Below are 15,518 nucleotides of genomic sequence, written 5' to 3' on the forward strand. Positions count from 1 at the left end.
ATTGTTTTGTTGTTGGGCAGAACAAGGGATGTTGGATCCAGAGTGATTAAGGCACTTTTAAGCAGTTGTAACTGGGTTTGCGTGGGTTTGTGCGATGGTAAGCAATGCTAACGTCCGGTTAAATATGCTTACAGATAGTTAGCCTAACAGTGCTTAATCTGTGTAGCCATTGCTTGCCACCATGCAAACAGGCTTAAACCCACTTACTACTGCTTAAAAGTGCTTACTCCCACTTACCCCCATGCTAATTTCTTTAAAAGAAAAGAAAAACAGGGTGATAGGAAAGTGGTGAAAAAGGGGGTATGAAGAGGGAAAAGCAATAGGAAAAGTGGCTAGTGATGTGCAGGACAGGTGTAGAGAAGGTCCATAGCATAGTTGAGAAGCCAGTTAGGCCAGATTACATGTGTCCAGTGGACACATGCAAAATGTACAGTTATGTATGGGGCAAAATCTTCTTTTGGGAACAGATTGCCCCTTTTTTTAAAATGAGAGTGGGATGTTGGGGAAGGATAGTAGGCATATTTGGGGGGGGGGGGGTAGGTTGGGTAGCAAGACAGTATACAGGTGTGGTATATGGCACGTCTGGGGTAAACACCTTGGATGGGGAGGGGTGTTTGGAAATCGGAACACCATGAGTTCCCAAATGGAAACAGTGAGACTGAGTTCCCCACCCATGGGCAGTCACCACTGCACCCTCACATTCCCAAAGGTGGCTGTGCTGGTGGCTGAGCAGGTGGGGCAGGCTGAACCTCTAAATACACCACTCAGCCCTCAAGCTGGTGTAGCAGATCTCCAAACTCTCTTCAGAGCTTGCTATACACCAATTCCCTGACCTGACTTTGAGTGACAGGATCCTCTCCATGCCAGCTCCCAGGGTGGGGATGAGCCCCATCCCCTGAGGTAGTTCCACCCGAAGGGGGTGCAGGACCAGAGGACGAGGAGGTCCCAGGGTGGGTCCCAGTCATGCTGGGGGCCTGGTGCCATGGCCAGATGAGTTGGGACAGGTGGGTTTGCTGCGACCGGCCTTCCCATACATGCTACGGTGTTGCAGTTTTAAAACATATGTGGGTTAGTAATAGTCAACACAATCTAGGACTAGTTATAACAGCATGCATAGATATTCCCATTAACACAAAACACCAGATTTGGAACAGATGCATAGCAAAAAGATCACATGCATATGTGGAACCACAGTGGCCATTACAATGGCATGCAGGTTACGTTGATAGCAACAAGCCACCAATGAGAGTATTTCAACATGGAACATTAATAGAAACACATTTCAATATTTATTGAATAACAGAACATATGTCCCAACAGTAGGTTTGGTGTAAACATGCCTATTGATTTGTGTATTTAGATTATTGTTGCAGTTATGGTGTGTGTGGGGGGAGAGATGTCTATTAACAACTTATATTTCCTTGTCGTACTCACAACTTTAATGATCATTGCTCTAATCATTAAGGTACAGGTAGTATTATAATACCCTATGACCTTGGTTTTGGGCAGTGTTATGTTTGTACACAGTGTATACTTCAACTGCCTTATAACTAAATGCTTACATCTCTTACCTGGTTAGCCTGTAGAGGGACTGTTTGTTAACACTACCTGTTTCTACACATATTCCCAGATTCAAAGTTAATATTATGCACATACCTCTCAATCTCTTAATGCACACACTCTGGACAAAGCTTGACAATATGGGGGTACAAATAGGGACATGTTTTGAATATTTCTGTCATAAACTTGTTGTTACATGAGTGACAGGATTTACTTTAATATACATTTTCTGAAGGTTTTGAGGTCTGAAAATCAAATGTATGTTATTATTTTGTGACTTCTATTCTGAGATCATCCCACTGATTTGCCAGGGGGACAGAGGAACAGGCAGAAAATATGAGCCAATTATCTGGACATTCTGAAAAATCTGTACAGTTGAGAGGTATGATTATCCATACAGCTTGCTACCACTCCCAGAATTCAAACCTTGGCTGTGTCTGCTAAAAATACAACAGTTTAAGTCACAGTAGAGTGTGCTATTTGGATATTGCTGTCTATCGCTTCAGTGTTTTCTGGCTAAGACTCTCTTGGTTGTACAATGTGATCTTGTACTTACAACAGTCTTATACAGACATTCCTAGATATTATTTTTATGTGGGTAACAGTGGTTAAGACAACATTAGTATTCAGAGAATGCAACGATAAATGCCATATAATACCAGAGTAAAAACAACCAGTCCAGAATTTAGAGCTTTATTGCCAGGCAGTTACAATTTTATTTAAATTAGTCCTATATGGGACTATTACTGTCAAATTCTCTGGTTTATTCAGTACAACCCATTCTACAGTTTTTATACTGGTAGATGACTTTTTACTACTTTATATTTATTTGGCATGACTACTACAAGCAGGATTGTTACTCACCAGCCGCGGGAGGCAGCCTTTGTAGCCTTCTAGGATGGGTACCCTGATTCACAGCCTGCTCAGCTGCAGCTGTAAAGGAGACAGAGACATATTTAGGCATACCTATCCATCACATACACATGCTGGACTTTAGTAAACAGTAATGGTATGACTACTTAACACACCGCTGGGACATCACCCCTCTGCCTTGCTTCTTGGACCTACTCGTCCAAGAGCTCTGTCTTTCTCCACTTCAAGTCGGCATAGTGGTGCTTGACATGCTCACCAGTCCAAGGGATACCAGTGACACTTGTGAGATCAGGGGCAAGATGGTCCCAGGCTTCTACTTTATATTGGGACCCCTGGTGCTGGCCCTGCAGCAGTCTCTCATTTTTTTTTTTTACCAGGAGTCCTACCATGACCTTGGACTCATGTATGCCCCAGCACTACACCTGGAAGCGCAATCCCTCTCCATCTCCTGCCATCGTGCCTACAATGGGAAGCTGCAACCAGTTATGAGCTATATTCCTGCATATGGGGTTTAAATATAGTTTTGTTCCCACCCTTTGCCGTGATTGGACGGTTTTGAATATGCTGAGCTAAGCTAAGCTATGGGCAAACCTGCTTAGCTAAGGTTGGCATTGCTTAAAGGGACAGGTTTAGCACTGCTTACCAATGGGCAAATCCACTTAGCTGGGCTAACACTTGGTAAGCAGAGCTGTGCAATGCTTAGTATTGCTTACTTTTCATTTTATAGACTATCTGCTGTATGGCATTGATTCATCATTCATTATATATTATAAATTTGTTTACTGTCCCTGACATCCCCCAATGTGCTTTCATTACATTTATTCATGTGTGACTATACTGTATGGAGCACTTGTGTTTATATGGGGATTTCACAGCTTTATTAAATTGACACCTCACATCTGGACCTAATGCAGTACTCCAGTTAACAAATGTATGTTATTTAGTAGGTAATACTAAAAAAAATGCTTATGTACTGCTTTCACATGTAAAATGTGAATTGGTTACAGTGGGGATCAAACCAGGAATGGCTGGTCACAAAGTGTAGGGTCTAAGCATTACACTATTGCAATACTACTTATCTTGAATGTCTCTTGCTATTTAACTTCTTGTGTTGTTTAAGTTGGCCTAACCATAGCTATGCAACGGGCACACCCATGCAGCTACGCTTAAACTTTATCTCATTTATAGAAAAAAAAAAAATTTTCGTCGTGTTATTTTTATCTATACCCTTCAGAATATCCATGCTAATGCTGAACCTGTTATTTTATCAACTTTCTGTTTTGTAGGACAATTGTACTTTTTGCCTTTGTCCAAATTCGTTACTCTGATGGGTTGGGAGGAGTGCGCTGTGTGCTTATGCTACCTGTGTTATCCTAATAACTTTTGTCTTTGTAGCATACCTCTCAACCTCTTCGAGTAAAATATCGGGACAAAGCCTAAAATGATGGGGGGACAAATAGGGACAGATTTTAAATATTGTTCTTACAAACATAAAACTTTGATAGAATAATAGGTTTTACATTAGCATGAATTTTCTGAAGGATGTGTAGAGTCTTAAACTCAAATATTTTGTCATTATTTAATGACTTCAATCCTCAGCTATTTGCCAAAAAGGTACGCATTTTAGGGGGAGCAGACCAAAAATATGAGGCAAAAATCTGATCATTCTACAAAACTCTTTATAGCTGAGAAGTGTGCTTGGTAGTGACAATTGTCCGTTATGCCTTTGACCATAGATTTTTGTTTTCTTGATGGATTGGGAGTTATACGTTTTTTTTTTTTTTTAATGCCGAAAGGCAATTCTGCAGTGCAGGGGGCATGTGCATTTTGAGAGCTCTGCTCTCAGACACGGAACCATGTCTGTTTTAGAGCATGGCAGTGCTCCTTTATAAATATGCATGGCTTGCTACCGTGCTGAACAGGAATGGTCCCTGCCATGCAGGAATAACTTATTCCTGCATATCTGCTTGCTGAATCCCAGGGAGTGATCCTGGATTTAGTATATGTAAGTCTGCATTTTCACATATGGTTTATTAGGTCAGTGATTAATAGTGCAAACTTATTGCAGATATTAGTTTTGTATTTTTTTTAAAAGCGGTACCTCTATGGTGATTAATAGATTTGCTTATTTTTATTAGCTCTTTGTTAGCTGAGCATTATGATTTGATGAGATGGAAAGCTTCAAGTTGTACAATAGATAGGCATCCAGAATTCTGATATAGAAATGTAATGGGTGTTGTTTCAAATAGTTTAGCGATAATCCACATCTAGGAGTGGGCATCACAGGATTTACCCAAAGATGGCATGGTTTGATCACAAGAGAGAAACTGTGGGCTATTTATATTTTACGATGACATCACTTCAAAATGAAATTGCTTACCTTTCTTAAATAATGTCTTTTTATAATGCCACTTTAGTCTTCTTCCACTTTGTCTTCTGTAGGTTGAAGTATTGCACATGAATATGGGACTTATGTCCCCATGCTTGTGCAGTATATCAGTTCAGTGTAAGAGAAGCAATGGAGAAAACATTATCAACTAGTGTACACACATTTTAAGTATTTTGTGGTTTAAAAGGAGTATTTGATACACTTTTAAACAAGTATTTTTTTGTCATCATTAAATAACAAGGTTCATATGTAGAAATTAAGCGCTTTGGTATTTTAGCGCTTTGTATCATCAGTTATGGAAATTCGCGTTTCCAGGACTGATTATTTAGTGTCACTTGTTATATAATAACTTTACATTGTGACGCTAATTTTGTATTAGTTATCAATTTTAGAACACTTTAAGTGTGGTTATGGCAATTTTTAGTTATGTATATTTAATTCAGAAAATCAAGTAGTCCGTATCCATTCTAAAGGAACAAATCTTCTTTAAGTAAACATTCAGCGCTGAGACTTTGAAGCACTTTGTTTGATTAGTTATGAAAGTTTTACATCATTGTTTATAAGAGTAGATTGATTGTTTCACAATGATATGAGAATATTTTTGTACACATGCATGTTTATAAGAAAAAGAATCGATGTTTGGGAAGTGAAATTGGATATATATATTTTTTCACAGGTCTTCTTTTTTCCTTTGAACAAAACTGTGATTTGTATTATTTCCACATTTTGAGACATGATGCCTTTAGTGAAAAAGTTTAATTAATTTATATTTATAAATATATTTATGAAACTGTTTGCATAATGAACTTTATTACATCATTTCCTGTTAATGCATTTAAAACGGGAACATTGGAGAGTTCCCGTTTTTTTCTGAAGAAGTTCACGTTTTAAAATAAAGGTGAAAGAAAGCGCTAAATTGTATTTCGCTTTGTGGAATCCTTAACAGTCACTGGCCATCTGTTCTTTCGTTTGTTTGTCACTTTACAAAATTATCTACATTGTTCTTTCTTTCTCTGTATTTCTTTTTTTAGTTGAAACTCTATAATGCATGGCATTGTTAACTGTAAAAACACTTTAGTAATTTACAAAACAAACAAAAAAAAGTGCAAAAATGTAAGGAAAATCAGGAATATTTTGCAAACCTAGATGATTGACAGGTATGGTTACCATTAGAACCATCTACCTTAGTACTACTAGCCATCCATCTAACCTTCATACAGTTTTGAAGTACATCCTTGGTTTCTCACATATTTTGGTCTGTGCCTCATAAAGTAGATTTGCCATGCTTTTACCCAGCATATAACAACATAAAGTCCAGACTCTCAATGATACTTCAGCAAGTGGACCTCTTTATATTGATAAATGATCAATTTAAAATGGGCAAACAAAAGTAGTAGAAGTAGAGAACGTGAACTCGTCTTGAGTCAAAAAAAATATATATAATTGTAAAGAATTACTAAGTATTCGAAAGTAATCCAAGCAAGGCAGGCAGTCTGTTTCCAGTCGAAAATAATTTATTAAGTACACAGACAAGTAATCCAAGTAAAACAAAAATAGAGTAATAGTTTCCTCACAAGCTTTCTAAATATATATATATATATATATATACATATATATATATATATATATATATATATATATATATATATATATATATATACTTTTTATCAGGCAAGGGAGTGGTTTATTGTGCTGTAAAATAAAGTGCTATTGGTACACGTTAAATTCACATCCCTTCCCCCATCAGTGTGACATTCACGCTAGTCCTACTCTACTTAGTAGCTGTCATAATAATATAACCCTTATGTACTTTAAATAAAATTTATAATGATGTGGTACCATTTATTTAACCAGATTATTAAGTAGATTATTAAGTCTGTGATTTTATCCAAGACAATATACTACATGGCTGGAAATATATCAACCTTAGTCCATTTGGCAATCAAAAATATATATAAATATATACATATACACTTTGCATGTAAAAAATCAATTGTAAAAATCTAATTCTATTTTTATAACCTATTGTTAATAAAGATCGCTTTTGTCCTTCTAGACTTCTTCAGGTCTCTGTACAAGAACCCTAAAGACTATCTATAAAAATATATATATAATTGTATAACTAGAAAAAAAAAAAAAGCTGGACTGTACGCTAAAACCACACCGTTTATTCACAAAACACAATCCAGTTAAGCACTTTTCATTTAGCCCAATGACTAAACATCATCAGACAAATTACTATACACCATTCCTTTCTTAAATAATGTGCAAATTACATTTTAACCAATTATTCAATTTATAAATAATCACTAGTTTATAGTGAATATTCTCGCCTTAAATTAAAACAATTTAAGTAGCATATCTACTTCTAAAACCATACAAAACAAATGTCTATCAATAAACCATTCTAAACATTAATAAAACTTAAACCTTGATTTATATATATTCACCATACTCCAATGTCCAACCCTTAGGAATAACTTTTAAATATTGTGTATGACTCTAATAGAAACAATTACCTACCATCAGTCATGGAATACAAATCACATAAAAAACTTATAGGGCTAAAGCTAAAATTACAAGTTAAAATCAATAATTCAACATGAATAACTAGCCCTATATTGTACAATATTGTACAAAAATTGGCATCATGAAAACTTCACAAACATAAATATGTGGCAAAAATGATATTATGCAAGCACACAAGTAGACCTATAGTGAACTGTTATCTCAATAAACTTAAAAGTTTTAATACACATGATATTGAACAAAAATCGTTCAATCCTGGGTATGAGTAAGAGTTCAACCAAAGTTGCCACATTAGTTCTAGTTTTTCAATTAATAAACTAATAGGGCCTCCTCAATTGTCCAACTGGTTTTGGTGTCTTTTCAGGCTTGCTAGTTGTTGCTGAAGCACCTACCAAGAGCAGAAAACGCTGAGAGAAGAAAAGGAGCCACTTTTGTGATTTTAAGTACTTTTTTTTGTTAGGTTTTACTGCTTTGCTGCCTACATTTTGGCATTTTCTGGCTTGCTAAAGTTTATATCTGTAACAGTAACAGTACGTGGAACACATCTAGAGCCTGTTTACTGCATTTCCTGTGTTGCACTTAATTTAAAATCGTTTTTTTTCTCTAAAAACTGCATTTTACCTGATTTTGGCCTAGCACTCAAGTGTGGGGTCATTTATTGCACTGTTGTGATTATTTTGCTGCTTGTGTATCTCTGCTACCTTTAAACTACAACAAAAAGAAAAAAAAAATCTTGCTTTTTTCCCACTTTCTGAAAGTTAAGAAAGTTTAGTTACAGATTTGCTGTTCTGAACTGTTTGGAAGTTTCTAGAAGGCCAGTGCTTGCTTGGGCTAAAGGAAAGTCTCTGTGTTCACCAGTGGGAGTGATAAACACTGGACAGCCTGCCTGTCCCTGGAGGAGTGGTTACTACATAGAAGCTGTAGTTTTATTGGCCATTTTGGGTCAATTCTAAACTCCTTGATCTCTCTCTCTTAAAACCAGGCTGCCTCATGGTTTTGGCATCTTTTCAGGCTTGCTCGTTATTGCTGTAACACCTACCAAGAGGAGAAAATGCTGAGAGAAGGAAAGGAGCCACTTTTGTGATTTTAAGTATTTTCTTCTGATTTTTTTTGTTAAGTTTTACTGCTTTGCCGCCTACTTTTTGGCATTTTCCAGCTTGCTAAAGTTTATATCTGTAACAGTAACAGTACTTGGAACACATCTAGGGCCTGTTTACTGCATTTCCTATGTTGCACTTAATTTAAAATTGTTTTTTTCTCTAAAAACTGCATTTTACCTGATTTTGGCCTAGCACTCAAGTGTGGGGTCATTTATTGCACTGTTGTGATTATTTTGCTGCTTGTGTATCTCTGCTACCTTTAAACTACAACAAAAAGAAAAAAAAATCTTGCTTTTTTCCCACTTTCTGAAAGTTAAGAAAGTTCAGTTACAGATTTGCTGTTCTGAACTGTTTGGAAGTTTCTAGAAGGCCAGTGCTTGCTTAGGCTAAAGGGAAGTCTCTGTGTTCACCAGTGGGAGTGGTAAACACTGAACAGCCTGCCTGTCCCTGGAGGAGTGGTTACTACCTAGAAGCTGTAGTTTTATTGGCCATTTTGGGTCAATTCTAAACTCCTTGATCTCTCTCTCTTAAAACCCTACAACTCTCTTTTTGCGCAGTTTTGCGCACTGAGCAGCGTCAGGCAGCGCCGCCTAAACAGGTTTAAACTATTCCAGGCTCCACAAAGTCTGCTCTTCACTTTTTCCCTTAGAACTGTTCAAACTCTCAAAGTAATCACTGTATTCTCTTTCTAAAGCCCTGCACTTGCTCAGCTCTTAATAGGAAACACTAACTAACTAAAGCACTACACCCTCCTTGACTTCTCATAAGTATTAGAATCCCGATTGGTCCTTCCTGATCAAGTGAAAAATCAGTTCCCTTCCCTAATCTGATCAGTAAAAAAAAACAGTTCCCTATACTAATCTGGTATGTCCAAGGGTCAGTTTCAAGGTTACTCTCCAGTCCAGCTGGTGAATCTGGGAATTTTAAGGCAATGTTACAATTGCCTTATGTAAACAGGCAACCCTCTCCTCCTTCCAACAAACTCTAATACATGTGAGAGATGCAGTTACACAGCCAAACTGGAGGCAGAGCTCTCTCAACTCAAGACTGGTACACTACCCACACCACAAATGCAGTCTCACACAGACCTATTGCATCTGCATACCCAACACATAAACACAGAAAGACATACTCGGAGGCTCTAAATAAAAATCTGCCTAAACAGCAAAGACCTCCTAAGCAGATATCCAAGCAACAGCCACCCCTCAACAATACCCACAAATCACATATCTCACAAAATCAGTGTGCCTCACAGTCACAGTCCATAAGGCCAAACAACACACCAAATACACTTGTTAGAGGGGACTCTATTGTCTGGCACACTGACGTCCCACTCACCAGACTGAACAAGGAGAAGGTCACTGTAAGCTGCCTGTTGGGTGCCAGGATCCATCACATAACACAAGCACAGAGGTCACTCCAAAGCAAGTACAAGTATGACTCCATCATTGTCCATGCTGGTGTGAATGACCTAAGACGTACCTCCCTGGACTACATGAAAAAAGACATAGAGGAGCTCTCTGACCATGTAGCCCAGGCTGGTATGACCCTGACCTTGAGTAGCATCTTACCCTCACCAAGAATGATGCCACAGTATAAAGACAAAATGATCAGTTTCAACAATTGGCTAAAGTATTGGTGTCATTCAAAGGGGATCCAGTGTCTGTCAGCCTGGGATGACATGCTGAACAAGCCACGTTGCTTCGCTAGGGATGGCTTGCACCTGTCACCCTTAGGCTTTCATATACTGGCCAAGGCTCTTGCCACCCCCATAGTGCCTTTTTTAGGCAAGGCTCAAAGGACAAACCCACCTCCATAGACAAACCAAAGATAAAAAAACTAAAGGTAATGCTACTCAATGCCAGAAGTCTAAACCTCAAGATGCACGCATTCGAGACTCTCCTCAGTATGGAGAAAATCAATGTCCGTGCAGTAACAGAAACCTGGTTCAAGGCTCCTGAGAGCACCCCAGCACTACCAGGTTATAACTCATACTATGCATTTCGGCCCCAAAACTCGGACCGAAGCACAAAAGGAGGGGGAGTATCTATATTCATCAAAGATACCTACACCTCCAGGTTAGTGGCACTGCACGAAGCATCGGAAACCATCCATGTGCAACTAACAGCGGGCAAAACTGCCTTTCAGTTTGTAGCCTGCTACAGAACACCCTCCCTATTACAGGAACCCCACTTGGCAGTCCTGAAAACACTGGAGAATATGAAGGTCTCTCCAAACACTATGTTACTGGGTGACTTCAACTACCCAAACATTGACTGGGAAAACTACTCAAGGCCAAACACCCTCACCCAATGGTTCCTTGAATTTATAAACTCTAACGCAATGGAACAACTGGTCATCACTCCCACAAGAGGGAACAACATATTGGACCTGGTCATCACCAACATGGGGACTCTATGTTCCACACCAGAGGTAAACCCCTCATTGGTAATATCAGACCATAAACAAATTTCCCTGGACATCCATATCCCGTCCCCACCCCCAGCCAAGGAAATCACTGTAAAGAATTTCTCGAAAGCCAACTTTGCACTTCTCAAGACTGAGGTGGAATCCTTCAAAGCCCCTAGGCCAGAGGATAATACAGCCCAATCCGCAGAATCCTTTACAAATGCATTCTATGAGTACCTGCAGGAATGCATGGATCGTGCTATCACAAATAAAACCAATAATCACTCCTCCAAAAACAGAAGACCGGTCTGGTGGACCACGGCCATAAATAAGCTATACAACAGAAGGAGGAAGCTACTACATGACAGAGCAAAATCCCAAAAAGGGAAGGCATCTCTGATCAGTATTAGCAAGAAACTTCGATCCCTCATAAAATCATCAAAGGCCAGTTTCGAAAGAAAAATTGCCCTAGACACTAAAGATAATCATAAGGCCTTCTTTAGTTATGTCAGAAACATGGGCGGAAACTCCCAGATATGCTCTGAATTGTTGCATAACGGTACAAAATATACCGAACCTACAGACATAGCCAGCATCCTGGCAGACAGATTCAGCGCAAACTCCCCCCCCCCCCAAAGGAGCAAACGCCTATCCCAAATGAATGTAACCTCCCTGACATCACAGATGCACAGCTGAAAGCTGCCCTCTCCTAAGCAAAAAACACAGCATCTATGGGACCAGACTGTGTCCCAGGCTGTGTCTTACACGAGCTCCAAGAAGAACTGAACCCTCACATTAAGTCACTGTTCAAACTTAGCCTTACTACAGGATATGTACCCAAAGAATGGTGTACAGCTACAGTGGTCCCACTCCACAAAGGTGGTGCCACAACAGACCCCAGAAACTATCACCCCATAAGCCTGACTAGTCTGGTCTGTAAAGATATGGAGCGTATTATCATGGAACTCATAAACAAAGACATTGGGAGCCTCCAGACACTGGACCCTACTCAATTCGGCTTTGTTAAGGGCAGATCTTTCCTCTTAAACCTAGTTGATTTCTTTGAAACAGTTACCAAAGCCATAGATGAGGGCAAGGTAGTCCACACAGCCTACCTGGACCTCGCAAAAGCCTTTGACACAAAACCCCACTCGGGCATCATAAATAAGCTTACCAGCTTAAATATCCACCCCTATATCACAAGATGGGTTGCAAACTGGCTCAGAGATAGAACCCACATGGTCAGAATCGCAGGTGCCATGTCCGAATCCAAACCAGTTACAAGTGGCATCCCACAGGGCTCAGTTCTGGGACCTCTCTTGTTTGGTATATATTTCTCTGAGGTTCAGGCTAACACGGGGGATTATGGCTGACAAAGTTCGCAGATGACTGCAAACTGGGGGCCATAATCGAATCTCCAGCTGACACAAGCATCCTCCAAAAGGGTCTTACTGAGATGGATGCTTGGTGCTAAAACCACGGCCTCAAGCTAAATGCTAAAATGTACATAGTCATCCCATTTGGGAAAAACAAGGTGCCCACAAATTACCACATAGGTGGTAATCCATTAAGTACGGAAGAAGTAATTAGAGATTTGGGGACCAACATAGATAGTAATCTCTCCTTTGATAATCACATTTCCAAAGTGGTTAGAAAGACCTTCTATATAGCCCACCTTATCACAAAAGGGTTCGCATCTAGATCAAGAGAGGTCATTGTGCCCCTCTACTCATCACTCATCAGGCCCATAATTGAATACAATGCCCCTTTTGGGATGTACCTTACCCGACACCTGCAGCAACTGGAGAGACCCTAAAACTACCTCACCAAAAAGATCATGGGCTACAAACAGATGTCCTATGCAGCTCGACTAAAGAAACTCCAGCTCTACTCAGTTGCTTACTGCCTACTCAGAGGTGATCTATGCCTGATGTACAAAGCCATGTCAAACACAGAATTAATGGACATGCTCCACCTCAAAAAATCCAAGTCCCTTAGAGCTACACACTCCAGGGACCTAAACCTCAGCACAAAAATAAATAGGACATGCTAGAGGGACAGATTCATTTCCCAGAGGCTCCCCTCACTCTGGAATAGAATCCCAATTCATGTTAGACATAGCCCCTCGCTGACCCACTTCAAGCGAAATTTGGACGCGTGGATGGGAAATCGCAAATTCACCCCTGGGATCTCTCCTGTGTCCCTGCTAGACAGAGTCACAATAAACTAATCTTAAAAGGGTACCTTCTGTGACCTACTTTACAGAGGCACAGTAGGCTAATCTAATAGGGAGGCGGAAGCCAAATACACTCTGGCTAGGCTTATAAATGCCCTAGGGCAGATAGCCTAGTATCTACCTATGAACCTATGAACCTAAGAGCACATTTTCAGTAGTGTCCCAAGGAGAAAAGTTGCACTTAACAGAGAAAATAAAAAAATATATATATATATATATATATATATATATATATATATATATATATATATAAAACACATTACATAAAAAACAGCTGAAAATTATACATTTCAATAATAATCAACATTATCATATGGTCCACAGATATACTAAAAATATGTTACAAGGCAAACAATGAAAAAAAGCAAAGTAAAACACTATATAAAATTCTGGAGAGCATCCTTTTGGCAATTCAGAGCAGTAATAAGTAAAATTATTGTGTTTAATTCAATTGGGAGAGAGATTAGGATAGATTAGTATAAATGGGGAGGAGGTGATAGGAAAAGGTTATGTAAAGTGGTAGAGAGGGTAGGATAGCCAGGTAAAGATGAGGAAGTAGAGATGGGTAGATAATCTGCATGGATAGGGGTGGAGAAAAGTAGACAAGCTATATGTTCATCTCAACAACCAAATAACACAGACAGAACTACTGAAAGTTTGCAGCTAGATGAAGAAAATACTGCTGACAGTATGTGTGTAACTTGAGGGGTTGCTGAGATATTGTAAGTTGTTTACAAAATATTACAAACAACATAGTTACTGTGTTTACTGTGACTTATAAAATTTGGTTTAAGACCTACAACCTAAAGAATGCTACCATTATAAAAATAGTTGTGCTGAAGAGTTTACCATTTATACTTCTTTCATAATGCCTATGGTTCCAGAAATATGAACATCTGTTTGAAATGTAAGGACATTAATTTGATTTTGTCAAAAGGCTTAGGCTCTGCCCATTGGAAGTTACAGTGCAAACATTGTTAGCAATTGTGGTGAAGGATTGTTTGAATTCTTATTTTTCAGATGTTAATGCGGTAGAGGAGGGCGCAGTTGGTAATATGTAATAGATTTGTGTACGGAAGTGATGTGTTGTTGGTGAGGGCAGCAATGCTCTCTATAAAGTTGTTATTAAATGTAGTCACTATTTCAAGGGACGAACAGGTATGAGAGGAATATGGATTTTTTGAGCCAGGTTTGAGTAGTGTATGAATAGAGTACCAGAATTTTTTGGGATCATTTTTATGATTAAGTTGTAGTTGGTCAGAGCATTATTTCTTATCTTTGTATATTTGTTTTCTAGCTTGATTGTGAAGTTCCTTGTATTACTGAAAGTCCCCCCCCCCCTTTTTTTTATTTAGCCACTCCCTTGAAGCCTTGTCTTTAGTACACATAATGTTTTTGATAAGGGAGGATAGGCAAAGGGAGTGTTTTACTTCTACTCTTTTATCCGCAGAGGGGCAAGGTTATTTAGGGTGTTTAAAAATGTATTAAAAGTTATAACTGCATCATCTAATGGAAGAGTATTTAGTATAGATCACTTGAAGGACCTTAAGATACAGTAAAATAAAACTTTGTTAAATTTTGTGCAATTCCTGTTTAGTTTAAGCTGGTGGTATTGTGGTGATGAATGTTGAATCTGTGTGTGTATGCAGGGAAGTAGTCACTTAGGGATTTAGGATAGGTACCACTAATGGTATATTTACTGAGGTATGAGACTAAAATCCAGTCAAGAATTGTGCCCTGATCATTGTTTTGTATCTAGTAGGTGTTGTGATTAGTTGAGTCTAACTAAATAGATTTATGCAAGATGAGGGACTGACAGAGGTTACTGACCAAAATAACACAAGCTACAAAAAAGTAAATCTACAGTGAAATATGTGACCACAATGGGGTTATGTGGGGTTCTGAAGCCTAGCATTATAGGAAGAGTGAATATATTTATTAAAAGCACTGGGGATCAACATTGTTTAGCTTGTGGAAGAAGAAAAAAAATGTAAGAATGTGGGAGGTACCTAAAGCAAAGTTTCTAAATTTGTACGATGTGTGCTGGGCTGCAGTCTGCTCAAAGATGTGATTCATCATGCATTTGAAATGGTTGTTAATCATGTCACTGACAGAAAAAATACACTTTCCTTCTATTGCTATAAATACAACAATTTTTCCTTAAATAACCTGACCAGGTTCAAACATTAACAAATGACAAGTTATTTACTGCATCAGAGAAATATGCTGTTTTATCTCAGAGACTATCACATAATTAATACATTTTGCCCAGTGTGCTGTATCCAATTGAAATTAAGTGGTATCACTGGTTATTGTAGTTCTGTAAATGACTTTCTAATGAGAAACAGTGGGGTTGTTTCCCCACTCTCATAGTTTTTCTTCATGTGTTTTATTCTTTTGCTTCTTTTCAGAAAATTCAGTA

This window comes from Protopterus annectens, chromosome 4.part1 (genome assembly GCF_019279795.1).
Source record: "Protopterus annectens isolate FY-2018-M chromosome 4.part1, PAN1.0, whole genome shotgun sequence".
Classification (NCBI taxonomy): domain Eukaryota; kingdom Metazoa; phylum Chordata; order Ceratodontiformes; family Protopteridae; genus Protopterus; species Protopterus annectens.